The 22,506-nt window shown below is 46.5% G+C and overlaps 1 long non-coding RNA gene across 2 annotated transcripts; it reads right to left on the reverse strand.

The window, feature by feature from the left end:
• Positions 1–611: 611 nt before the first annotated feature.
• On the reverse strand, positions 612–22,506 carry LOC149401315 (uncharacterized). Of its 2 annotated transcripts, none has more exons than XR_016296542.1 (7): positions 22,265–22,506; positions 21,669–21,779; positions 20,919–21,003; positions 20,307–20,543; positions 7,878–7,949; positions 7,524–7,745; positions 612–973 (listed from the first exon to the last, which is right to left on the reverse strand). It is a non-coding gene; the product is annotated as an uncharacterized LOC149401315 (long non-coding RNA). The 2 variants fall into 2 exon arrangements; XR_016296543.1 differs by having other exon boundaries at positions 21,669–21,806.

Below are 22,506 nucleotides of genomic sequence, written 5' to 3' on the forward strand. Positions count from 1 at the left end.
ATATTTGTGTTAAAATCTCATATAACACTTCTTATTTTTTTGTGCTTAAAGTTCATCCGCTATAATGCTATTGTAGTTAAATATAAGGTAAAAAAACAAATCAATGATACTCATAAATATATACATATGGTTTCTAAATGTTGGTGTTTTCGCGTTTAAACCTTGTCCCATCTTTTTTTTTTCACGGGGAACAATGACCATCTAAGTTCTCTTTCTTTCCGACCATACGGAGGAGTCACGTTGGGAGTTTCAAAGCCCATCAAGATTTTGGAATGAAGACTCACAAAGAAATAGGCCAAAACAGCTCTCTATATTTTGATTTAGGTTAATGTCACAAATCATTTCCTACACTCTTTAATTGAGTGAGTCAGACTTTAACACCTAAAATAGATAGAAGTAGTTTTTCATACTTAAAGTCAACCCAATTAACTTCATTTTCATTCTCGTGCTTGATCTTAAGATCCCGTCTCATAGAAACTCTCGTGTCAAACAGGATCCGAACTATCAGAAAACAAATTGAACCACGGCCCGACCATCACTATCCACCTCCAATACATGACCAATATGATTTCCAAAAAACGAACCAATGAAGCCATTACATGCACCGGAATTTCATTTATTTGGAGCCACATGCTATTGAAATACAACCATCATCATCTAGATGAAATGTCTTTGAGTAATAGCAAGGCTTTGTCAAAATTCCACCGTTCTTTCACAAGAACCCATTACATATCTATAATGACGCCAAAAATGAACAAAAACTTGTCCGCAACCACTTAGTTCATATCTAGGTTTCCTTTCGGATTCCATAAGGAAGGGGAAAAGGCTGAACTGGACCTCTTCTCGCCCCTCTTGAATACAAAGGTTATCCATATTCACAATTCATTCTCTTCTGAATGAGATATATCTTGCAGTTTGATGATCTTGTCCTCCATCGTCCAAGACCAAAGATACACTTGAAAACACAATGTACCTAAAGGAAGGAAAAAAAATAATGTCGGGCTAGAAACCTGAAAAGATAAAATCTTGTACGTTTCATGTGGTTCTTGAATATAGCATATCGAAATTATACATAAAAATAGGGCTCTCTAGATATATGGTTACATGAAAATTAAAATCACTCCATATAACCAATGCTTGGTAAATTTTAAGTAAATACACTACAATTAATATACGTTATAACAGCAACATGTGTCGTTGCAATAGACTTTGATACTCGTTGCAATACCTATCTTACAACGACATTGAAACGTTATCGCAACGACAATAATCGTTGTTCGAAACATGTAGCTAGAAGTCTACTACAACAACGATAGTCGTTGTAATATATATATCGTTACATATCTATTACAACGTAATATGTCGCTGTTTTAGGAATTTACAATAATTAAATGCACACACTTTCTTGCAATGAAAGTGTCGTTGTAATATAACTATTGTAACGATTCTGAATCCTTGTGATAGACATTCGCAGTTATTTGCGCCAAACGTTAACGACGACTCATATTATTATTACAACCACAAAAGTCATTATTTAGGTATTTTATTTCAAATATATAATATTATAAATCAAACATAATTTATATTAAATCAAAGATCATATGTATGATAATATATTGAGCAAAAGTACTGAAATCATATTATAAATCAATTTTGCAAAATATAAGAGTGCGGTTTGCAAAAAGATAAAAACAAAAGAGTAAATATAAATTAATATAACTAACAACGTCCACGTTTTGAAGTTTGGACGGCCCGTCCTCCTCGCATTCCTCGTGTAACCGCCAGTGTGGCTTGATACATTGTCGTTGTTGGCTCTATTGGTGTAGGTCCATTCTGAGATGACAAATGATCAGGGGCTGACTGGGATTATCATGATGTAGATTGCTCTGACGATCTAGGAGTAGTCAATGGAGATTCCACACGAGTCTTTTGAAGTTGATCATATACCATCGGTATTTCAGGTATCTGCATCCCAATATTGTCTCTTTCTAGTATAGCAACAAAGTCGCGGAGATTCTGCGAGACTAGAGTCGTGACCGTGCTAGATATCTGAGTCTCAAAGTGAGGGTGCGAGACATCGAATATGACATCGAATATCGCATGCTAGATATCCCAATCAATCAGGAAGATTAAACAATTGCGCCGAAAGCTAATCAACCAAAGCGCAAGATTCTCCATAATAGACGGAGTGCTTTTCAAAAGAAGTTTCTCCGGAGTATACCTGCGATGTATAGGAAAAGAAGAGTCCAAACGCATCCTCTCCGTAATACACGAAGGAGAATATGGGAACCACGCGGCCGGAAGAGCCCTAGCCGTCAAAATAAAAAATCAAGGGTACTTTTGGCCAACCATGGTCGCCGACTGCGAACAACATTCGCGGAAATGCGACCAATGCCAAAAGCACGCCCCAAATATCAAACAACCAGCCGAAGAACTATCTTCCATATCCGCTCCATACCCATTTCTAAAATGGTCTATTGATATCGTCGGCCCCCTAGCCAAAGCACCCGGGGCCCGGGCTAAAATTCCTCCTTATAACAACAGACTATATTTCCAAATGGGTTGAAGCCGAAGCATTCGCCTCAATAAGGGACGTGGACGTAAAAAAATTTATTTGGAAAAATATAATTTTTCGACATGGAGCGCCACAATAAATAATCACTGATAACGGCGCACAATTCATATCAAAAGAATTCCGACGATTTTGCGCAGCAGAAGGAATCACTTTACGATTCTCGACACCCCGATACCCACAAGGGAACGGACACGCTGAGGCTACCAACAAAACAATCGTTAGTAACCTGAAAAAGAAACTTCTAGCCAGGAAAGGGCGATGGGCTGATGAACTCCCCGGAGTACTTTGGGCCTACCGCTCGAGTCCGCGAAGGCCCACCGGGGAAACCCCGTACTCTCTGGTCTATGGTGTCGAAGCAATATTGCCCATTGAACACGAAGTCCAAACAATTCGCACCATGTACGCGAACGATCACGGGGAAACTAACAATAAAATGCTATGCGACTCCCTCGATTTGACAGACGAAAGAAGAAATCAAGCCCTAACGCGCATGAATTTGTACCAACGATCAATCGCCCGATACTACAATAAAGGAGTCAACTTCCGAGAATTTCATACTGGAGATCTCGTATTGAGGAAATTGTATCAAAACAAGGCCGAAGAAAATGCAGGAAAATTGGGAGCAAACTGGGAAGGACCGTACCGAATCTCAGAAGTCCCACGAACAGGCGTCTACAAGCTTGAAACGCTCGACGGTACCCCAGTACTCAGATATTGGAATATCATGAACCTAAAGAAATATTAATGTTAAAGGGTAATATCACAACAATCGAACTACGCAACGGCTTGATCCCAAACATGGGTACGTAGGCAGCCTTGAGACAAGGTTCAGCCCCCACCTCACATAAACGAGAGAAACTTGAAACAAACAAGTTCGATTCAGATCAATTCGCCAAACGCGACGGATTCGACCTACACCCGCAAATGAACGTGCCTAAGGCTCCGTTCATGCGTAGTGTACGATAAATTACTACAAACCTAACTCGAGAGGAAAGAAAGACTCAGAGTTTGAGTTCGGGAAAGACAAATCACGTATAAGGCATGACCTGGTGACGTGCCGTATACGTAATCCCGACACGACTAGGGGTTCGACTGACGATGGCCGACATACATCATGCAAATAAGTTAACAAATAAACGACGTAGTAAATCAGTGCGTTCGTTCAAAAATACAAGGATAATTATGCATTGTCGGTCAAGGCCTTCATTGGAATAAAAACGCAGGAAAAATACGAAATAAATAACATTTAACAGAATTCATGAAATATGTTCGACACAAATAAAAGGAAATAACGATAATAAAGAAGTTCGACAACCTTGCCCAGACATCGGGCCCAAAATGAAATATGCCCATGCAGGGGCCCAAGAAAACAAATTAATTATTCAGACGAGCTAGAAAGAAAATGGGAGAGACGAGGCAGGTCTAGGCCGGCGTGTCCTTGGCGAGCTTGGCGTCCTTCGAGCTCTCCCCGGTCTCATCAATCGACGCGAGCACGGCCCCCGAGCTGTCAAGCATCGAGCCGAACTGGTTCGCGACCTCGGAAGTCCCAGGCGCAGACGAATCGGGAGGCGATCGATCATCGTAAGGGGTGAACTCGAGATCTTCGGCCCCGGCAAGAGAGGGAAGGGGAACGCTATCGAGCTCAGCTTGAAGCTTCGCCAGCTCGTCCTTGGCCTCCTGAGCTCAGCGGGAGCATCGGCAATCTCCTTGTTGACGACCTCCTGGAAGATCGACGACGCCGCCTTGGCTTGGTCGAGGTTCCGCATGATGGTCGTCCTCTTCTTCACAGCCGCGACGAATTGACGATAAGCCACCAGCGCCCCTCTATACTTCGTCCCAGCGGCCTTCCTGCCCGAACGAATGCCGTCGTCCTTAGCCGAACGGTAGGCTCGATACAAGGAACGATACCCCGTCTTCTCCTTCGCCAGCTCGGCCTTCACCCGGTCCAGCTCGGACCCAAGGTTACGATGCGAGGCCTCAGCCAGGTCGAGCTCCCTCTTCAAAGTAACCCGCGTCCTCTCAGAGTCTTGAAGAAGATCTTCAAGGTCTTTCACGCGACGGGCGTACTCATTCGCCTCGGCGATGAGATGGTCCATTTGACCAAGAGAGCCCTGACACTTCACGAGCTCGTCTTCAGAGGCCTTCAACTTAGCTCGCATCTCTTGGTTTAGGCGGTCGTACATCACCTCATAATCAAGGATGCCCTTGTTCAGCTCGGCCATGAACTGCAAGAACTAAAAGTTAGCTTCAGGAATAACATAAACTAAACAGAAATCAAGAACCTACCCGAGAGCCCGCCGCGCTAATCGAGCGATAAAATTTCGCCCCGTGCATCCTCGAAACCACTGGGAGCCGATACTCGGGGTAGTTAAATTATCGCATGAGGCACGCCGCCGCCGCCGGATCGTCGCAGATCGGCTTGTCGAGATTGTAGTTAAACTTCAGCTTGCAGGAGCCCGGCTGAGATCCCTGCGGCTGACCAGAGCCCTTCACGGCCTTTCGTCGGTCCTCAGTTCGTCCCCTCTTCGAGTCGCCCGGCTGAACGCTTTCTACCTCCTTCCTCTTAGCTTGAGAAGACGGAGCCGATGAGGATTTGGCCGCGGTTGCCGAGGCCTTCGCAACCTCGGCGGACGTAGCCTTGGCAGAAGGAGCCTCGGCGGCTTTGGCAGCCTGGACGGTCTCTGCGGTCTCGGGCTCACCGTCGAGCTCGATGAGCAGCGTGGCCGGAGGCACCGAAACCGAAAGCTCCTGAAAACCAGGAGTGGAGATGGGTGCCGCCGAAGCGGGCGGGATGGTTTTCTCAGTCGATCCGGAAGAGGTTCTGGTCTCACTGGCCGCTCTGAGGGCCTTCTTCTTAGCCCGCCAGTCGACGTCCTCGTCGTTCATCTCGGGCGAGGAAGAGAGGTCGTCCGAAGTATCGTCTAGGAAAATACGTGAAAATAAATAAAAATAATAAAGCAACGAAGCAAAATAAGGATTCGGAAATAAAGACCGACCTAAAGAAGGAGCGGGCCAAAGATCGGCTACTACGAACCGAGCTTCGGAAAAAGATTTCCAGGAGACTTCGCAAGCGCGCAGCTTCTGGACTTTTAGATCGAAAACGTCCGACGGAAACACAACGATCTTCTCTGCAAAGACGAAGACAACAAAACGTCAGTTCGCTCCAGGCATGTGACAACTAGCTCGCAGATCGCCCGAAAATCCACCCCCCCCCCCCCCCCCCCCCCAATTACCATAGTCCGTCTTCCACGGAACGGACAAACAATCCTTCACTACCTCGAACGTCTTCTCGCAGATTTCGAAATAGAAGTATTTCGAACCCCAGTTCTTGTCCTTACCAGGGAGGTCGATAACTATACCTTGGTGAGGTCGGTTCGCCAAATAAAAGCACACCGGATGGTACCTAGAATTACGCTTCGCAACCAACAGACGGCCGAGGTCATTGACGTCTAAAGAAACCTCGGCCTCTTTAGACAATAGCAACAAAGCCATCACCTGGCGAACGAAATTCGGACACATTTGGGCGAATTGAAGTCCCAAGCGGTCACAGAACTCGATGAGCAGACGGGGAATAGGAAAACGAAGTCCGCACTCCTCGAAAAATACCTGGTATGCACAAACATATCCAGGGATGATTCGATCGGCGGACCTGCCTCCTAACTTCACCCGGAGCCCATCGGGGAAGTTGTATCGCTCCCCCATATCGTTAAGGTCGCGCTTCGTCAGCAACGACGGCGACGACAACTCACGATTAGGATCATCGCCCTTCTTGTCGGGAGCCGACATTTTTCTCAAAGACTGGTTCCGAAAAAGAAAAGGCAAGGACTTGGAATCGACTAAACCTAGAAAGCCCGACACCGGCTAATATAACAGAAGGGATTTCTAAAATTGTCACAGTAAAAAATGGCGGAAATAAAGGAATTCAAGAAACGCAAAAAAGAAAGAAGAAGAAGAAGGGAAAGTTACGATTTTTACCTCTGGGATGCGAATGAACTGATATTAACGATAAAAATCGAAGGGTCGCGGCTTTATTTAAGCGTCAAATCGACGGTTGAGAATCCCGAGAAGATCGTCATGATAAAAAAAAATCTTTGAGTTATCGAGACATGGTCGTGGCGACACGTGTCCCTGGCGTCTGTTTAAAAGCAACCAAGAGGTAGAAATACCCGAATATTTCGTTAAATTTCAACCGGATTCCGAAAAATCTCGGTTCGCCAAAGTATATTCTATAGATTATCTTATAATATAGAAGATACTGGGGGACTGATTGTGGGAGTAAATATCTCCCCCCTCCTTCTAGCGAATCGGATCGGCCGGGCCCATAGCGAGTTCGGCCCAAAAGAGGATGATCGTCAGAAAGACCCAAAGCCCAGTTCAACCTGATAAACCTGGGTACGCGCAAGAGCGGTCCAAAACATTATTTCGAAGAAGTCTAAGCTCGACCCAGGCCCGTAGATGTTCCTAGACGGTCCCGCCGAGGAATTTGAAGTTCGAAGTCATCAAAGAAACGGTCAAATCACCTAGAAGAGTGGAGATGTGCGCAAGAATAAAGGATCGAAGACCAGTTCTGCACGTACACGTGCATCGATCTGAAGACGAAGGAAAGTCAGCAAAGTGGCTATAAAAGCTCATTCAATCCTCGTTCAGAAGGACGGATTTTTGGAGGAAGAGAGAGATTGTGATATTATTTTCTGAAGCTTATTTTCTGTTCATTTCCATTCGAATTTTTCTTATTCTTATAGAGCTTTATTCGATTATCAATAAAAAAGGAACATCATTTCGCCCTATTTATACTTTTATTTATATCGTTTATTAATTTGTATCGGATTCTAGTTCAGTCTTCATAAACGGATCTGAGACCCTCTATTTATATAAATAAATATACTAGATAACTCGAAATAATCTAGTGTAGATTGTTGGGTCGAGAAATCGGTTCAACAAGACTCACCATGGAAACTAGACATGGGTGATGAGAAGAGCAAGACTCAGCAATATCAGCCCCCATCTTCACCATCTTTGGTAACAATGCACCGACTCCTTTACGAAGGTCGCGCCGCGATCCCAAAGTGTTCTCGACAGCACACGTCTCGATCTCATCAGCGTCCATCCTCGATGACAAATCAATAGACTCCTCTTGGGTAATAATTGTCTGCTACTCAAGCATCCGATCCTGTATCATAAAATTTGAATTATAATACAGACATATATATACATACATATATATATATATATATATATATGTTAATGAATAAAATAATTTATGACTATTATTCAAGTAAGTGTCGCGCAGGGCATCGTTCACCTTCTCCCCATCTTTCATGTATTGGTCACCAGTTTTCCATTATGCTCTTAACTTTCATGTTTCTTGATTTCTCTAAAAACATATCAAATACAGTTATTAGTTTTACAGAGCAGTTTCCTATCTAAGGTGCAAAGAATATGAATTTTGGTGGTGACCAAAGCTAACGGCTATAATTTTCTATGTTCTCTCTCCTACCCAAACCCTTTCTTCTCTTTCAAACTCCGGAAATGGTTGGAGAGAATGGATTTCAAGTCCCACCACCCCCCTAGATCTACCGGATTTCCAATTTCGTCCAGGTCTGTGTCGGTTTTAGCTCCGGGCGACAAGTCACGCGCCGCCACTCGCGACCCACGCGCCTCCCCCTCCGCCGCGCGTGCGGGTCACGCGCCGCCTCCTGGTCGTTTTTTTCGATTTTTCCGGCTCCCTCTGTTTCATCTGACTCTTCTCGGCCTTTTCCACGTTCTTAGAAACCGTTTCGAGCGCTCTTTTTCTACAGCACTGTGAGTTTTGTGTTTTTGCTCTCAGCAACTTCTGCTATGTTCAATTAGTATGATGTTCTCTGCTCCCTCCGTGGATGATAATAATGGTTGCCCTAAGAGAAGATGTTTTTCTGGATAGCTTCGTCATAGAAGATAAGCGTTTCGTTGTGTCTCTTGGTCGAGACGGCGGAATCGTCCGTCTTCTTGAGGAGAGCAGGAGGTCTTCTTTCAGTATTTTTCTAAACAGGGATACAGTGGTATGGCTCGCAAAGGTTATCGACGGAAGTCTTGCTTTATCTCCCAAACACAGGGTTATGGAGAAGGATTGTGGGAAATGGTTTCTCAGTCATCGTGGATGTATTGATCAACAAAAGAGATTCTTGTTTAAGAATTCTGAAGATTGCTCAGGGACAAGGAAGAATGATACTGGTTCCTGAGGGCGAGAGAAGGCAAGGCTGGAAGATTTTTTCGAGATCTTTGGATGCGGTCCTAGGACGATGGTCTGCAAATCAAAAGGCCGGAGATCGTAAAGTCGAAGAATCTATAGCGTCCAACATGAGGCCAAGCTACAGTGGAGCAGTTCAAGGGTACCGGAAAAAGAACGGAAAGGAGGTTGCAGAACAAACACCCTCAGTTGCCACACCAGACAACCCCAAAACGCTGGCTTTGGCCGTGGTGGTCAGAAGGTTTAACGGCTTCAACAACTGGGAGGAGATACAGACAGCCATATTCAAATTATCCTCCCATGAAGTGGTTATCTCACCTTTTTCCGGGAACAAAGGCCTTATTTGGTGCCGAGATTTGGAAGTAAAAAATGCAATCCTCAAAATCGGCTTGATCCTCATCAACAGGAAGAACGTGGCGATCCTCTCGGAGTGGAAGGCTTCGGAACAATGGGAAGGTAACTTCTTGAAGGTAAAGAATGATTGGCTTGGCATTGAAGGCCTCCCTTTGGATCTATGGAATATTCACGCACTGAAGACTATTGGGGCTAAATGCGGAGGGGCGATTCAAATCGCAAAAGAGACGCTGGAACTCTCAGATATCAGATTTGCGAAAATTAAGGTTAAAGGCCCTAAGAGCGGTCTAATGGCGCACTCTTTGGAGCTGCCTTACAGAGAGTATTCGATCCAAGTTGGTCTTTTCAATCTATAGGAATCGCCGAGAGGTCCCATACTGGTTTCATCGTTTCACCCTCCTATACACCAGACGGACTTTCCGAGCATCGCCTCTTCGTCAAAAACCGTTCAGCCGGTGAGTAACCAAGAGGATAAAGGAAAAAAGAAGATGGAAGAAAAGGAAGTCAGTAGGTCTACGGTTCAAGAGGTTTCGAGCGGCTCGAGGTCGAGTGAAGATCCGAAAGCAGAAGAAGAAAAGTCGACGTCAAATCACGAGAAGCTCCCCGTGAAGGCGAAGTCTAATGGGGTCACGGGGCACAACAAGGCTGACTCATCTGCTAATCTAATAGGTTTCGGTGTGAGCCACTTTATCAAAGATCTACACTCACGCATAGCTGACCAAATCGCGCGCATACATACTACCGACTGCGAATCTTTTGCCAAATCTTTCTCTCCAAAAACTCCAGTTGGTTCCGTGGAGGCTCCAAAAGAAATCCATTCCGAACTGAGCCGCTTTCCAGAAGAGTTTGATTCGGCCATTTTCGTAAGAGCAAGGAGCGCAGGTAGTTACGCAAAGACTCGTCGTCCAAAAGAGCGCGCATCTTTCCGCAAGGGGGTTATTGATAGGTGGAACGCCTATACGACTCAAAAGAAGAGGTCGCCGATCATCAGGAGGGATTGTCTAGATCGTTATAGCGATAGTGAGGTGGAAGGGAGGAAAAAGGACGCCTTCGGCAAGACTTTCTCGCATAGATGGTGGCTCGGTAATCAGGAGGCGGAGTCGGCTTTCCATCCTCCGCCTCTTGGTCTTGACGAAGACGACAAAATTGATCCAACACAAGATAGTCTTCTGGAAACTCAAGACGTGGTCTCGTCCCCGACGGAAGGCTCTTCGAAGGAGTCTATTGGGCCCTCCGAAGATATCCCGAGTGATGACTCTTCAGAGTGTTTAGAAGGTATTGCCGAAATGCTCGGATTTGGTTCATCGACATCATCGTCCGACGGCTCGCCCCCCATCGAACCGAACCTAAATTCTCAGGTATCACCACTTTTATCTACTTCGGTTACACTATATTCTAGTGCACGTAGGGGCGGACGAGTACAACGACGTATCAGCAAAAACCACGATGGAGGGTCCACTCAAAAGAAAAATAGTTCCAAGATTTCAAAAAAGAAAAAAAGAGAGCTGAGGAAATTGGAATTCGATATGAGCTTCGGTAAGGCTAAAAGCTCCGGGAGGAAGCCTGTTTGTAAATGAAGATCGTCTCATGGAATGTCAGAGGGACTGGTCACCCCGATAAGAGAAGAGGAATAAAATCTTTGGTATGCAAGATCAACCCGGATATCCTTGTCCTTTTGGAGACCAAAAGATCAAAAATCGATAGACGGTTCGTAGGAAGTGTGTGGAGTTCTAGGTTCAAAGAATGGGTCCTTCTTCCGTCAATCGAAGCAGCAGGCGGGATCGTTATTATATGGGATTCAAGAAGAGTGTCGGTTGTGGAGAGCTTAGTAGGGGATTTCTCGGTTTCGATTAATATAGAGAATGGCGACCTTCCGTGGTGGTTCTCCGGGATTTATGGACCGTGTCGAGCCGCTGGTAGATCAGAATTCTGGGATGAGTTAGCAGGGCTAGGTGAGATATGCGGCTCTCGTTGGTGTGTCGGAGGGGATTTCAACGTCATCAGATTCGCCGCAGAGAAAAATAAACCAGTAAGAGCTAGACAAAGCATGAGACTTTTCAACGAGATCATCTCTGACCTTGCCTTGACTGATCCTCCGCTCCACAATGGAAAGTTCACATGGTCAAACTTCAGGGAAAGCCCCACGTGTTCACGTCTAGACAGATTCCTCTTCACAACAGGTTGGAGGGGTATCTTCCCGTACTATTTACAAGAGGTCCAATTTAGGGGTGTTTCGGATCACTTTCCAATCACGATTACCACAGAACCGGTCAAATGGGGCCCGGGTCCTTTCAGATTGGACAACGAGTGGTTGGAACACCCCGATTTCAAGGCTTTGGTCGTCAGCTCGTGGTTGGAACCCGTCCCGGAGGCTTGGACATGTCACCGAATTATGGGGAAGCTCTATGGTCTAAAAAAGAAAATCAAAGCATGGGCATCTGGTGAAAAAGAAAGAAAGATAGGCCAAAAATTGAAAATCGAAAAGGAAATTCGCACTTTAGATAGAAAGGAGGCTGGTCCCGACTGGTCGGAAGAAAACCGTTTCGAAATGGCCTTTTTGAAAGGACAATTGGACAGTATTCTCGAGAATGAGGAAAGGATAGCTAGGATGAAGTCGAAAGTTGCATGGGCCAAACATGGAAATGGTAATACGAGTCTCTTCCATTCTCTCTTGAGTGCGAGAAAGGCCAAGAATTCCATTTGGAAGTTGGAAAAGGCGGATGGGACCATCATGGTCAATGAGGCTGAAATCGTCGAAGAAATTAACAGTTTTTTCGAAATTTTGTACCGAGCGAACCCATCTACGAGAGGAGAGTGGAACGACATTCTTTGGCAGCCTATGGACTCCAATATCGCTGAAAACCTCTCGCGACCTTTCGAAGAAGAAGAGATAAAAAGAGCGGTTTTTGGTTGTGCGAGGAATAAATCTCCCGGACCGGACGGTTTCTCCATGGCGTTTTTCCAAGATTTTTGGGAGATCATCAAGGCCGAGGTGCTTCAATTCTTTAGCGAGTTTTGGGAATCGGGTACAATAAACAAAAGTGTAAACGAGACCTTCATATGCTTGATTCCAAAAAAACTCAATGCCAGTAAAGCCAAGGATTTCAGACCAATCAGCCTGGTAACAGGATTGTACAAAATTTTGGCAAAAGTATTGGCGGAAAGAATCAAAACAGTTTTGGACAAAATTATTTCCCCTTTCCAAGGTGCTTTTGTCAAAGGACGTCAAATCGCAGATATGATCCTTATTGCAAACGAGGTGGTTGAGGAAACCAAGAGGTCGGGGAGGAAATGAGCTGTTTTTAAAATAGATTTTGAGAAAGCTTACGATATGGTGGAATGGGACTTTATTGATTTCGTCATGGATATGAAAGGTTTCGACGGAAGATGGAGAAAATGGATTAAAGGATGTCTTTCATCGGTCTCCTTCTCTATCATCATAAACGGGAAAGATAGGAATCATTTTTCGAGCTCGAGAGGTTTGCGCCAAGGAGACCCTATCTCGCCTTTCCTTTTCATCTTAGCCGCGGATGCGATGTCCAGAAGAATTCTACGAGGTGTGGAAAACGAATCTTTCAGACCCCTCGAGGTAGGCTCCCCGAGTTTGAGTCTCTCCCATCTACAGTTCGCGGATGACACTCTCATCTTCGGGGTTTTCGATACACAAAGTTGGGCAAACCTTGTAGACATCATTCGTGACTTTTGCAAAGACTCGGGTCTTAAAGTCAATATTGAGAAAAGTAGTTTGGTTGGTATTAACTGCGAAGTAGAGGAAAGTGAGAGTCTCGCAGCTTCTCTCGGTTGTCAAAAGCTGGATTGGCCCATCACCTATCTTGGATTACCCCTTGGAGACAACCCGAGGAGCAAATCTTTCTGGGACCCCGTTCTCTTCAAGGTTGCGAAGAGACTCGCTGGGTGGAAGAGAGGCTTTCTGTCGAAAGGCGGGAAATTGACACTCATACAATCGGTGCTATCTGCCCTACCGACCTATTTCACGTCAATCTTCAAGATGCCCAGAGGGGTAGCTGACGAAATGGAGAAAATTATGAAATGTTTCTTTTGGGAAGGTTTCGAAAACCAGAAAAGGCGGGCAGCGGTTTCTTGGGATGAGTGTTGCAAGCCAAAAGAGGCGGGAGGTTTGGGGATTGGGAGACTAGTTGCGAAAAACAATTCTTTGCTTGCGAAATGGCTTTGGCACTTCCCAATCGAGCCGAACGAGTTGTGGCATAAGGTGATAAAAGCAATCTACGGAACTCAAGAAAACAGATGGGATCCGGGGCCTGCAACGGGATGCACCCTTAGGAGTCCGTGGAAATCCATTTTTTCGATCCAAGAAGAATTTTATAAGCGGTGCTCATGGATAGTACGAGACGGTAATAAAGTCAGGTTTTGGGAGGATGTCTGGTGCGACGGTGAGACTCTGGAATCACGCTTCCCCGGGTTATTCCGTTTAAGCTCTCTTAAAAATGTGCCAATTAGGCAAATGGTCTCACGACACTTAACAGATAGAGAGGCCTTGGAATATGCGCAGCTGATGGACTCCCTAGAGTCTGTTTCCCTCGGGGACGGGGTAGAGGATCGAAGGGTTTGGTTGGATGACTCGGAGGAGTTCTTGGTAAAAGCTATGCATGCTGCACTCGCGTCTCCGGGACCGACCACTACAGTGTCTTTCTACGAAACAGTATGGAAGTGCGCTGCCCCAAAAAAAGTTCAAATCTTCGGGTGGAGACTGGCACGCAAAAGAATAAACACGGCGGACGTCATTCAAAGGCAGAATCCTCACCAGGCCCTTTCCCCGAGCTGCTGTATCCTCTGTCACAGAGCAGCGGAGGACATTCATCACCTTTTCGTCGACTGTCCAGCAGCCTCAAGCATTTGGAAGTGGCTCTTCGGGAAGTTAAACATTAATGCCTCTTCGATTGTTCTTCTTTCTGATTTTTTCTTGCTTCATGAGACACCGGGGAAGAACAATCGTTGGAAGGAGGCGGTTAAAACGGGGGTGCTGGCAGGCTTTTGGGCTCTGTGGCTAAGCAGGAATAAATGTATTTTTTAGAACGAGGGATGGTGTCAAGAAGGAGTCCGGGAAGTTCTCAATCGGAACATTGCTCTTTGGCTTCACACTGCTTGCAAGGATTTTAAAAAATACTCTTTGGTGGACCTTCAGCGAGACTGGAGTAGTGCTATATAGACCTCCCGGTTTACATAGTGTTGTTGGCCCGTCTAGGGCCAACGGGAACAAGGGCATCTCTTCGACCCACATGGCTAGTACGAGGTCTTGGGCGGCGGAACCCTGACTCAACCAGGAGCCGGCCCAAACCAATGGCCAAGTCAAAGCCCAGCCATGGGCCGAGTCAATGGCTCACTCGGCCATTGGCTGGGTCAAATGGCTCACTCGGCCATGGGACAGTTCACTCGGCCAATGGCCGAGTGAACCCTTCAGCCACCAAGGCAGTTCACTCGGCCATTGGCCGAGTGAACCTTCCAGCAGTTCACTCGGCCAATGGCCGAGTGAACCCTCCTGCCGCCAAGGCAGTTCACTCGGCCACTGGCCGAGTGAACCTTCCAGCAGTTCACTCGGCCAATGGCCGAGTGAACCCTTCAGCCACAAAGGCAGTTCACTCGGCCATTGGCCGAGTGAACCTTCCAGCCGCCAAGGCAGTTCACTCGGCCATTGGCCGAGTGAACCTTCCAGCAGTTCACTCGGCCAATGGCCGAGTGAACCTCCCAGCTGCCTCAGCAGTTCACTCGGCCATTGGCCGAGTGAACCTTCCAGCAGTTCACTCGGCCAATGGCCGAGTGAACCTCAGCCGGCCCAAGACCTTCACTCGGCCAATGGCCGAGTGAACCTCACCACCATGTTCACTCGGCCATTGGCCGACCCAGCCTCCTCCAAGGCCGACCCAAACATTCTCACTCGGCCAAGGGGTCTTCAAACCACCCCTTGGCTGCCTATAAATACCAAGGCACCCCCCTTGGTCCAGGTAATCCATTCTTGAGTACTGAAACGCTGTCGAACTCGCACCTCGCTCGTTTCTCTCAAGCTTTGGCCTCCAAACACCCCTAAAACCTCTATACTCCACCTCAATCACACTAATGTTGAGCGTCGGAGAGGTAAACAGGGGCACCCCCCCTGTTTCCCCTTTGTAGTTCACAAGCTCTTGTTTGCTTTTTAGGTATCGAGACGAGGTGAGCTACACCCACAGCTAAGGGACGACTTGGGATACCAAGTCCGACACGCTCGAGTCAAGACGAGATCACTTGGTCCGGCCTTGGGTCTAACCGTCTGTGGCTCCTAAATAGTTGTCCGAAAAACAGCGACAACATTTTGGCGCTAGAAGGAGGGGACCACCGACCTTAGCACGCTCTCCCTTCCATTCCACACTTTCACTACACCTACGACTCTCGAGAGATGAGTCACCTACCCACTACCTCCGCGGGTACCCGAGCGACGAGCTCGAGGTACGGTCTCCGACTCCTCGCACACCGTCTTGAAGGGCAACCTCGCGATAGCGAGAGCCAGCCCCAAGACCCGGTGAACGACCCCGAGGCCGAGCTCCGAGAGGACACGGCTCGGCGGCTCGCGGAGCTCCTTGACCGTCCCGACGTTGACGGCTACCTCATCGCCGGTCTCCTCGGCTACGACGTCGAGGATCGATCTGCTCAGGATTACTCCGACCCCGAATACGTGGAGGAGTCGAGGACCAACGAGGCCACCCCTAGCCTCGCTCAAGCGCGACCCGAGAGGGCCAACGGTGCGTTGGCCGATCCTTTGTACCCGGCGCGACAACAGGCACGGTCACAGTCCCGGGGACTCGCCCCCTCGGTTTCAAGAGGTGGCCGGACACGGCCCCTCGCCGAGGAGAGAGCGACTCTGGTCGACGATGGAGCCGATAGCCGAAGCGCTCGCCGGACGACCCGACCAAGGGCGACCTCGCCTCGTCACGCGCCAAGCGTGGACTTTAGAGAGCGCTTGACGGCGCAGAGAAACTCCCGAGGGGAGGATCTCCGCCAAAGGCTAAATTCTCGAAGGGACGCGCTCCCCGCCGCAACTCTTGGCCGACCTCAGGCCAATGTCATGGACCAAGCATCCAACGAACGCCAACCGGTGACTCCCGTGGCCCCGACGGTCGGCCCTGCTAACGGGCTTGACGTGGTCACGATGATTCAGAGCCTCCAGAATCAAATCATCGAGATGAGGGAGTCTGGGAGGCAAAGGCCGTACGGAGGGATCGAGGAATCATACTCTCCCTTCGCCGCACAGGTCCTCGCGCAGCCATGCGTGGGAAACTTTAAGTTACCGTCCATTCCCCCCTATGATGGACGTACGGACCCCCACTTCCACGTCCAACACTATGAGACGTGGATGACGATGCAAGGGCAGACGGACGCCACCCTCTGCCAAGCCTTCAGCCTGACCCTCACAGGGTCGGGCTTTGAGTGGTTCCAAAGTTTGAGGCCTGGAAGCATCCCGTCCTTCAGGGCCTTGCGAGAGGCTTTCCTCGCTCGCTTTGCCACGCTTGTGGCACAAAAGAAATCGAAGACCCACCTCCTCTCCATTCGACAGGGGAGAGATGAGACATTGAGACAATACCTCGCTCGCTTCACCGAGGAGTCTCACAAAGTCGAGGGCTTCGACGACAAGGACGCCATCACGGCGATCACCGAGGGAGTTCGCACGAGCGACTTCCTCAAGTCCATTGTCGGGCAAGTCCCGCGAGACATGGCGGAGCTGATGACGAGAGCCCGCACACATATGGGAATCGAGGACTATCTCGATGGCCGAAAGTCAGGAGGACAAGGTAGTCGCCACCGCGAAGAACAGGACGAAGATCGCCCCGACCCTCAAAGCAAGAGGAGCAAGGGAGGCCGGGCCCCTAACGGTCGCCCCCTCTCCGGTCCAAGATCGTCGCACGTTGATAGCTTCCGAGCGTCATCAACATACACCCCTCTGAACACTCCGCAAGAGCGGATCCTAGCTCTGCACCGCGACAAGCTAGGAAGTCCGGCTCCTCTAGCGAAGGATCCCGCGAAGAGGGATCGGAACAAGTTCTGTGAGTACCACCAGGATCACGGGCATCTGACGTCCGAGTGCTATCATCTTAGGCGTCAGATCGAGGCCCTGATTCAGGACGGGAAATTAAAAGAGTATGTCCTGAGAACGGTCGGGGCGGCCACGATGCACGAAGGCCATCCGCGGCAGGGAAGGAAGGGTCCGGCGACGGTGACTGTCATGAACCAGGCAGCGATTGAAGAACCGGAGAGCTCACAGCTGCATGTCGTGGGCTAAGCCCGTCCCCTTTTCTCATTATGTCATTTTATTTCCGGTTTTAAGACAATCTCGAATTTCAATAAGGCCAATGGCCCAGGGATGTAATTTTTGACTATTTTTGCATGATAATTGTATCACATTTCACCTCGAAGTCTTTATCTTGCTGCATTATAATTCCTAGTCTCCTCTACGAGTACACGAGAAACTCGGGGGGCTAATGGGAAACAATGCTCAACGAAACTAGGGCTCGCTCGCTCAACAAAAAAAAAAAAAAAAAAAAAAAAAAAAAACGTGCAAATCGATTATGCCTTCGTTGGCAAATCGAGAACATAAGACGCGCACAATACAAAAAAGACGCGCAAATCGATTATGCCTTCGTTGGCAAATCGAGAAAACAAGACGCGCACAATACAAAAAAGACGTGCAAATCGATTATGCCTTCGGTGGCAAATCGAGAACATAAGACGCGCACAACAAAACAAAGACGTGCAAATCGATTATGCCTTCGTTGGCAAATCGAGAACATAAGACGCGCACAATACAAAAAAGACGTGCAAATCGATTATGCCTTCGGTGGCAAATCGAGAAAACAAGACGCGCACAAAACAAAAAAGACGCGCAAATCGATTATGCCTTCGTTGGCAAATCGAGAAAACAAGACGCGCACAATACAACAAAGACGCGCAAATCGATTATGCCTTCGTTGGCAAATCGAGAAAACAAGACGCGCACAATACAACAAAGACGTGCTAATCGATTATGCCTTCGTTGGCAGGTCGAGAAAACAAGACGCGCACAAAACAACAAAGACGCGCAAATCGATTATGCCTCCGTGGGCAAATCGAGAAAACAAGACGCGCACAATACAACAAAGACGTGCTAATCGATTATGCCTTCGTGGGCAAATCGAGAAAACAAGACGCGCACAAGACAACAAAGACGTGCAAATCGATTATGCCTTCGTTGGCAAGTCGAGAAAATAAGACGCGCACAACACAATAAAGCCGTGCTAATCGATCACGCCCTCATTGGTAGATCGAGAAAATGAGCCACGCACGATCAACCCGAAACAAAAATTCGTCCCTCGCGACGCGCGAAAGCCACTCCTCATGGTGCAAACCCGAGAGCATTCATCCCGCATCCGCATAAAAGCGTAGATTTTGAGTTTCCACTCGACCTACGCTCGACCGGAAACTCGGGGGGCTAATGTTGTTGGCCCGTCTAGGGCCAACGGGAACAAGGGCATCTCTTCGACCCACATGGCTAGTACGAGGTCTTGGGCGGCGGAACCCTGACTCAACCAGGAGCCGGCCCAAACCAATGGCCAAGTCAAAGCCCAGCCATGGGCCGAGTCAATGGCTCACTCGGCCATTGGCTGGGTCAAATGGCTCACTCGGCCATGGGACAGTTCACTCGGCCAATGGCCGAGTGAACCCTTCAGCCACCAAGGCAGTTCACTCGGCCATTGGCCGAGTGAACCTTCCAGCAGTTCACTCGGCCAATGGCCGAGTGAACCCTCCTGCCGCCAAGGCAGTTCACTCGGCCACTGGCCGAGTGAACCTTCCAGCAGTTCACTCGGCCAATGGCCGAGTGAACCCTTCAGCCACAAAGGCAGTTCACTCGGCCATTAGCCGAGTGAACCTTCCAGCGGTTCACTCGGCCAATGGCCGAGTGAACCTTCCAGCCGCCAAGGCAGTTCACTCGGCCATTGGCCGAGTGAACCTTCCAGCAGTTCACTCGGCCAATGGCCGAGTGAACCTCCCAGCTGCCTCAGCAGTTCACTCGGCCATTGGCCGAGTGAACCTTCCAGCAATTCACTCGGCCAATGGCCGAGTGAACCTCAGCCGGCCCAAGACCTTCACTCGGCCAATGGCCGAGTGAACCTCACCACCATGTTCACTCGGCCATTGGCCGACCCAGCCTCCTCCAAGGCCGACCCAAACATTCTCACTCAGCCAAGGGGTCTTCAAACCACCCCTTGGCTGCCTATAAATACCAAGGCACCCCCCTTGGTCCAGGTAATCCATTCTTGAGTACTGAAACGCTGCCGAACTCGCACCTCGCTCGTTTCTCTCAAGCTTTGGCCTCCAAACACCCCTAAAACCTCTATACTCCACCTCAATCACACTAATGTTGAGCGTCGGAGAGGTAAACAGGGGCACCCCCCCCTGTTTCCCCTTTGTAGTTCACAAGCTCTTGTTTGCTTTTCAGGTATCGAGACGAGGTGAGCTACACCCACAGCTAAGGGACGACTTGGGATACCAAGTCCGACACGCTCGAGTCAAGACGAGATCACTTGGTCCGGCCTTGGGTCTAACCGTCTGTGGCTCCTAAATAGTTGTCCGAAAAACAGCGACAACACATAGAAATCTTTTGGATATATTTTTAGGATTTTTGTTTTTTTGGTACCTTTTTTCTGACCGACCTCCTGGTTTGTTGTGGGAGGTTATGAATTGGTCTGGAGAGCGTTTTGCTCTCTCTTTTTGTAAATTGGCACTTTTAGCCTGTTAATATAAGATTCTTGTTAAAAAAAACAGTTATTAGTTTTACAGAAATTTTGTCATAATTTCCCCTTAAATATTGACAAACCCGGCACTATGCCTTACTACTAATACCTGCGAATAAAATCCCAACTACCACAAAATGTCCAGGTCAATTCACATCATTCATAAAAAAAGAAAAACTATTGATAATATATCCAACCAAAGCAAATCGATGGCTAGCATAGATGCACGATCCTTGTCTGGTAGTTTCAATTTTCTTCATGGAATTCGCCTTGTTTCGAATATGTTTTTACTTCATTAATTCAGCGTTCTAAGTTAAAATTTAATTTAAGAGTAATACTGACAATAATAATTGAAAACTGTAACGTATTGACTAACCTGGAACTCTTTGCTACAAAACCTCTCAACACAAAGTTTCCAAACAACAACATCATTAACCGTTACCGGACACTTTGTAAAAGTTCCTTCGATGTTTTGGACCCCTCCGTGGTTCTTGAAGTGACGGCATAACGGTATTTTTTGCGAGAGCTAAAAACATCATAACTCCGGTAAAGTACTTCTCACTCAGCCGATTCTCCTCAAATATCCAACTTTTATCTATTGTCGACCATATATCTACAAATTTTCGAAAATACAATAAACCTAAATATATTAAACTAATAGACTTTTAATTTGATATTTTTTATAAAACCAAGCATTATGCCTAACTTCTGAAACTTAATGAAAAAAAAAACAACTATGTACCACCAAATTATGGAGCCTTGGTGATTTGGCTCGTATCATCCGAATAAAACACTTAGTTAGCAAAAAAAAAAAAAAAATTAAATGTACTCGTCACACCTTTTGAAACCAAATTATTAAAATTACTAAACAAAAATAAGAAACATATTTTCATAAATAGAACATATATTCACATTAACAGATATCATAAACTACAGACTTCCAAAAATAAATTCATTATCGAATGATATCATTAACGGAACTAGTTACCTTGAAACGAGCAGCAACGTCGGGCGTTGCAGCGGCGTCGATGGCGAGTCGAAGACACGTCAAGGAAGAAACAGAATTGAAACAACTAACATGATCGATGAGCATAATAACAAAATCCATGTAAATTATACCAACTTAATCAGTGACTATAACAATGAAATCCAAATGAAAACAATCTCAGAACACAAAAACAATGAAGTGCTTAAAAAAAACACACACACACACACACGTATCAATGCTATAAACAAATGACACATATAGGAAAGACAACACCATGTAAGATTAAAAAGAAAGTGTGAAAACAGGGCAACACCAAAACACATCATGAGAAACAAAATTGGTAAAGGATAAATGAATATAAAACATAGAAAACACTAATGAACCGTGAAGAGAGATTCCAATACACAAACACAACCGACATAGAAAATGAAAGAGACTTTTTACATCACCAATGGGACAGAACCACAAGCCTTGAAACATGGATCGAGCATGAGAAATAAGCCAGCCTGAGGGAAAGGAACTCCCAAACCAAATATTCCCAAAAAAAAAAAAAAAAAAAAAAGACACCCACAAACCAGAAACCCCGGACCACATACACAAACCCAAAACAGCTTTTTACAAAGCACTCTGATTGAATAACATTTTCCAATATAACGCAAAAAGAACACGGGATTTATATTTTTTTATTTTTGCTGGAATAAAACCAGACTAAAAGAACATTTTTTATTCTTTTTTTCAAATAATGTTTACCTCTGAAATGCACGCTGCTGTTCTCGAAGGTGGGCTGTGGTATGTGAGTACAATGATGTCCAAAGGGAGGAGGCAATCTGTGAAGTGCGGCAACAATCTCGTGAAAGGCGTCTGCGGTGTTGAAACGGCAACAACAATCTAAGAAATTATCAGGCCAAAAAAGTAATGGCATAAAACAAGGGGAAGAAAAACAAATTGATTATATGAAGTATAACAGTGGACATGTCAAATTGTGCCTTTTTCTTTTAATAAATCACAAATATTGAAATCCATGGACTAAATTCCCCGCCTTTATCTCTTTTCCGTATAAAATACAATTCCAGTGGCTCTCTGCAAAATACGTCTATAACCCACCAACCTACCAATCCCAAGGGGTCAACAAAATTTCAACCGCTAGCAGTCAAATTTCTTACATAAATCATCAGAACCTCATAGATTATTGTACGACTAATAATAATAACAATCATATCGAACATACTCTGGTCATTCATCTCGTTTCAATTTCTACAGAGTTCATTCAAAGCTTTATATATATATATATATATATATATATATAGAGAGAGAGAGAGAGAGAGAGAGAGAGAGAGAGAGAAAACCGTGTGTTCAGAGCAAGGATAGTCGTAGTGTTGAACGAGTCGCCACAGAGAGTGACGTCCGGAGATAGGCGATCGAGTTCAGCAGCGTTCAAAGGGGGCTTCGATTTTAACAATGTGAATAAAAGGGGAAAAGTTCGGAAGGAGATTATGAGTGTAATATTTAGAAGGAAGATGATGTATTTTGATCATCGTATTTTTTTTTTTTTTTTTTGGCTTTCAGCATCGTGAGGGATAACCACTCA

The sequence above is a fragment of the Urtica dioica genome, chromosome 4 (genome assembly GCF_054948205.1).
Source record: "Urtica dioica subsp. dioica isolate 48M chromosome 4, U.dioica_male_clone48M_v1_H2, whole genome shotgun sequence".
Lineage (NCBI taxonomy): Eukaryota > Viridiplantae > Streptophyta > Magnoliopsida > Rosales > Urticaceae > Urtica > Urtica dioica.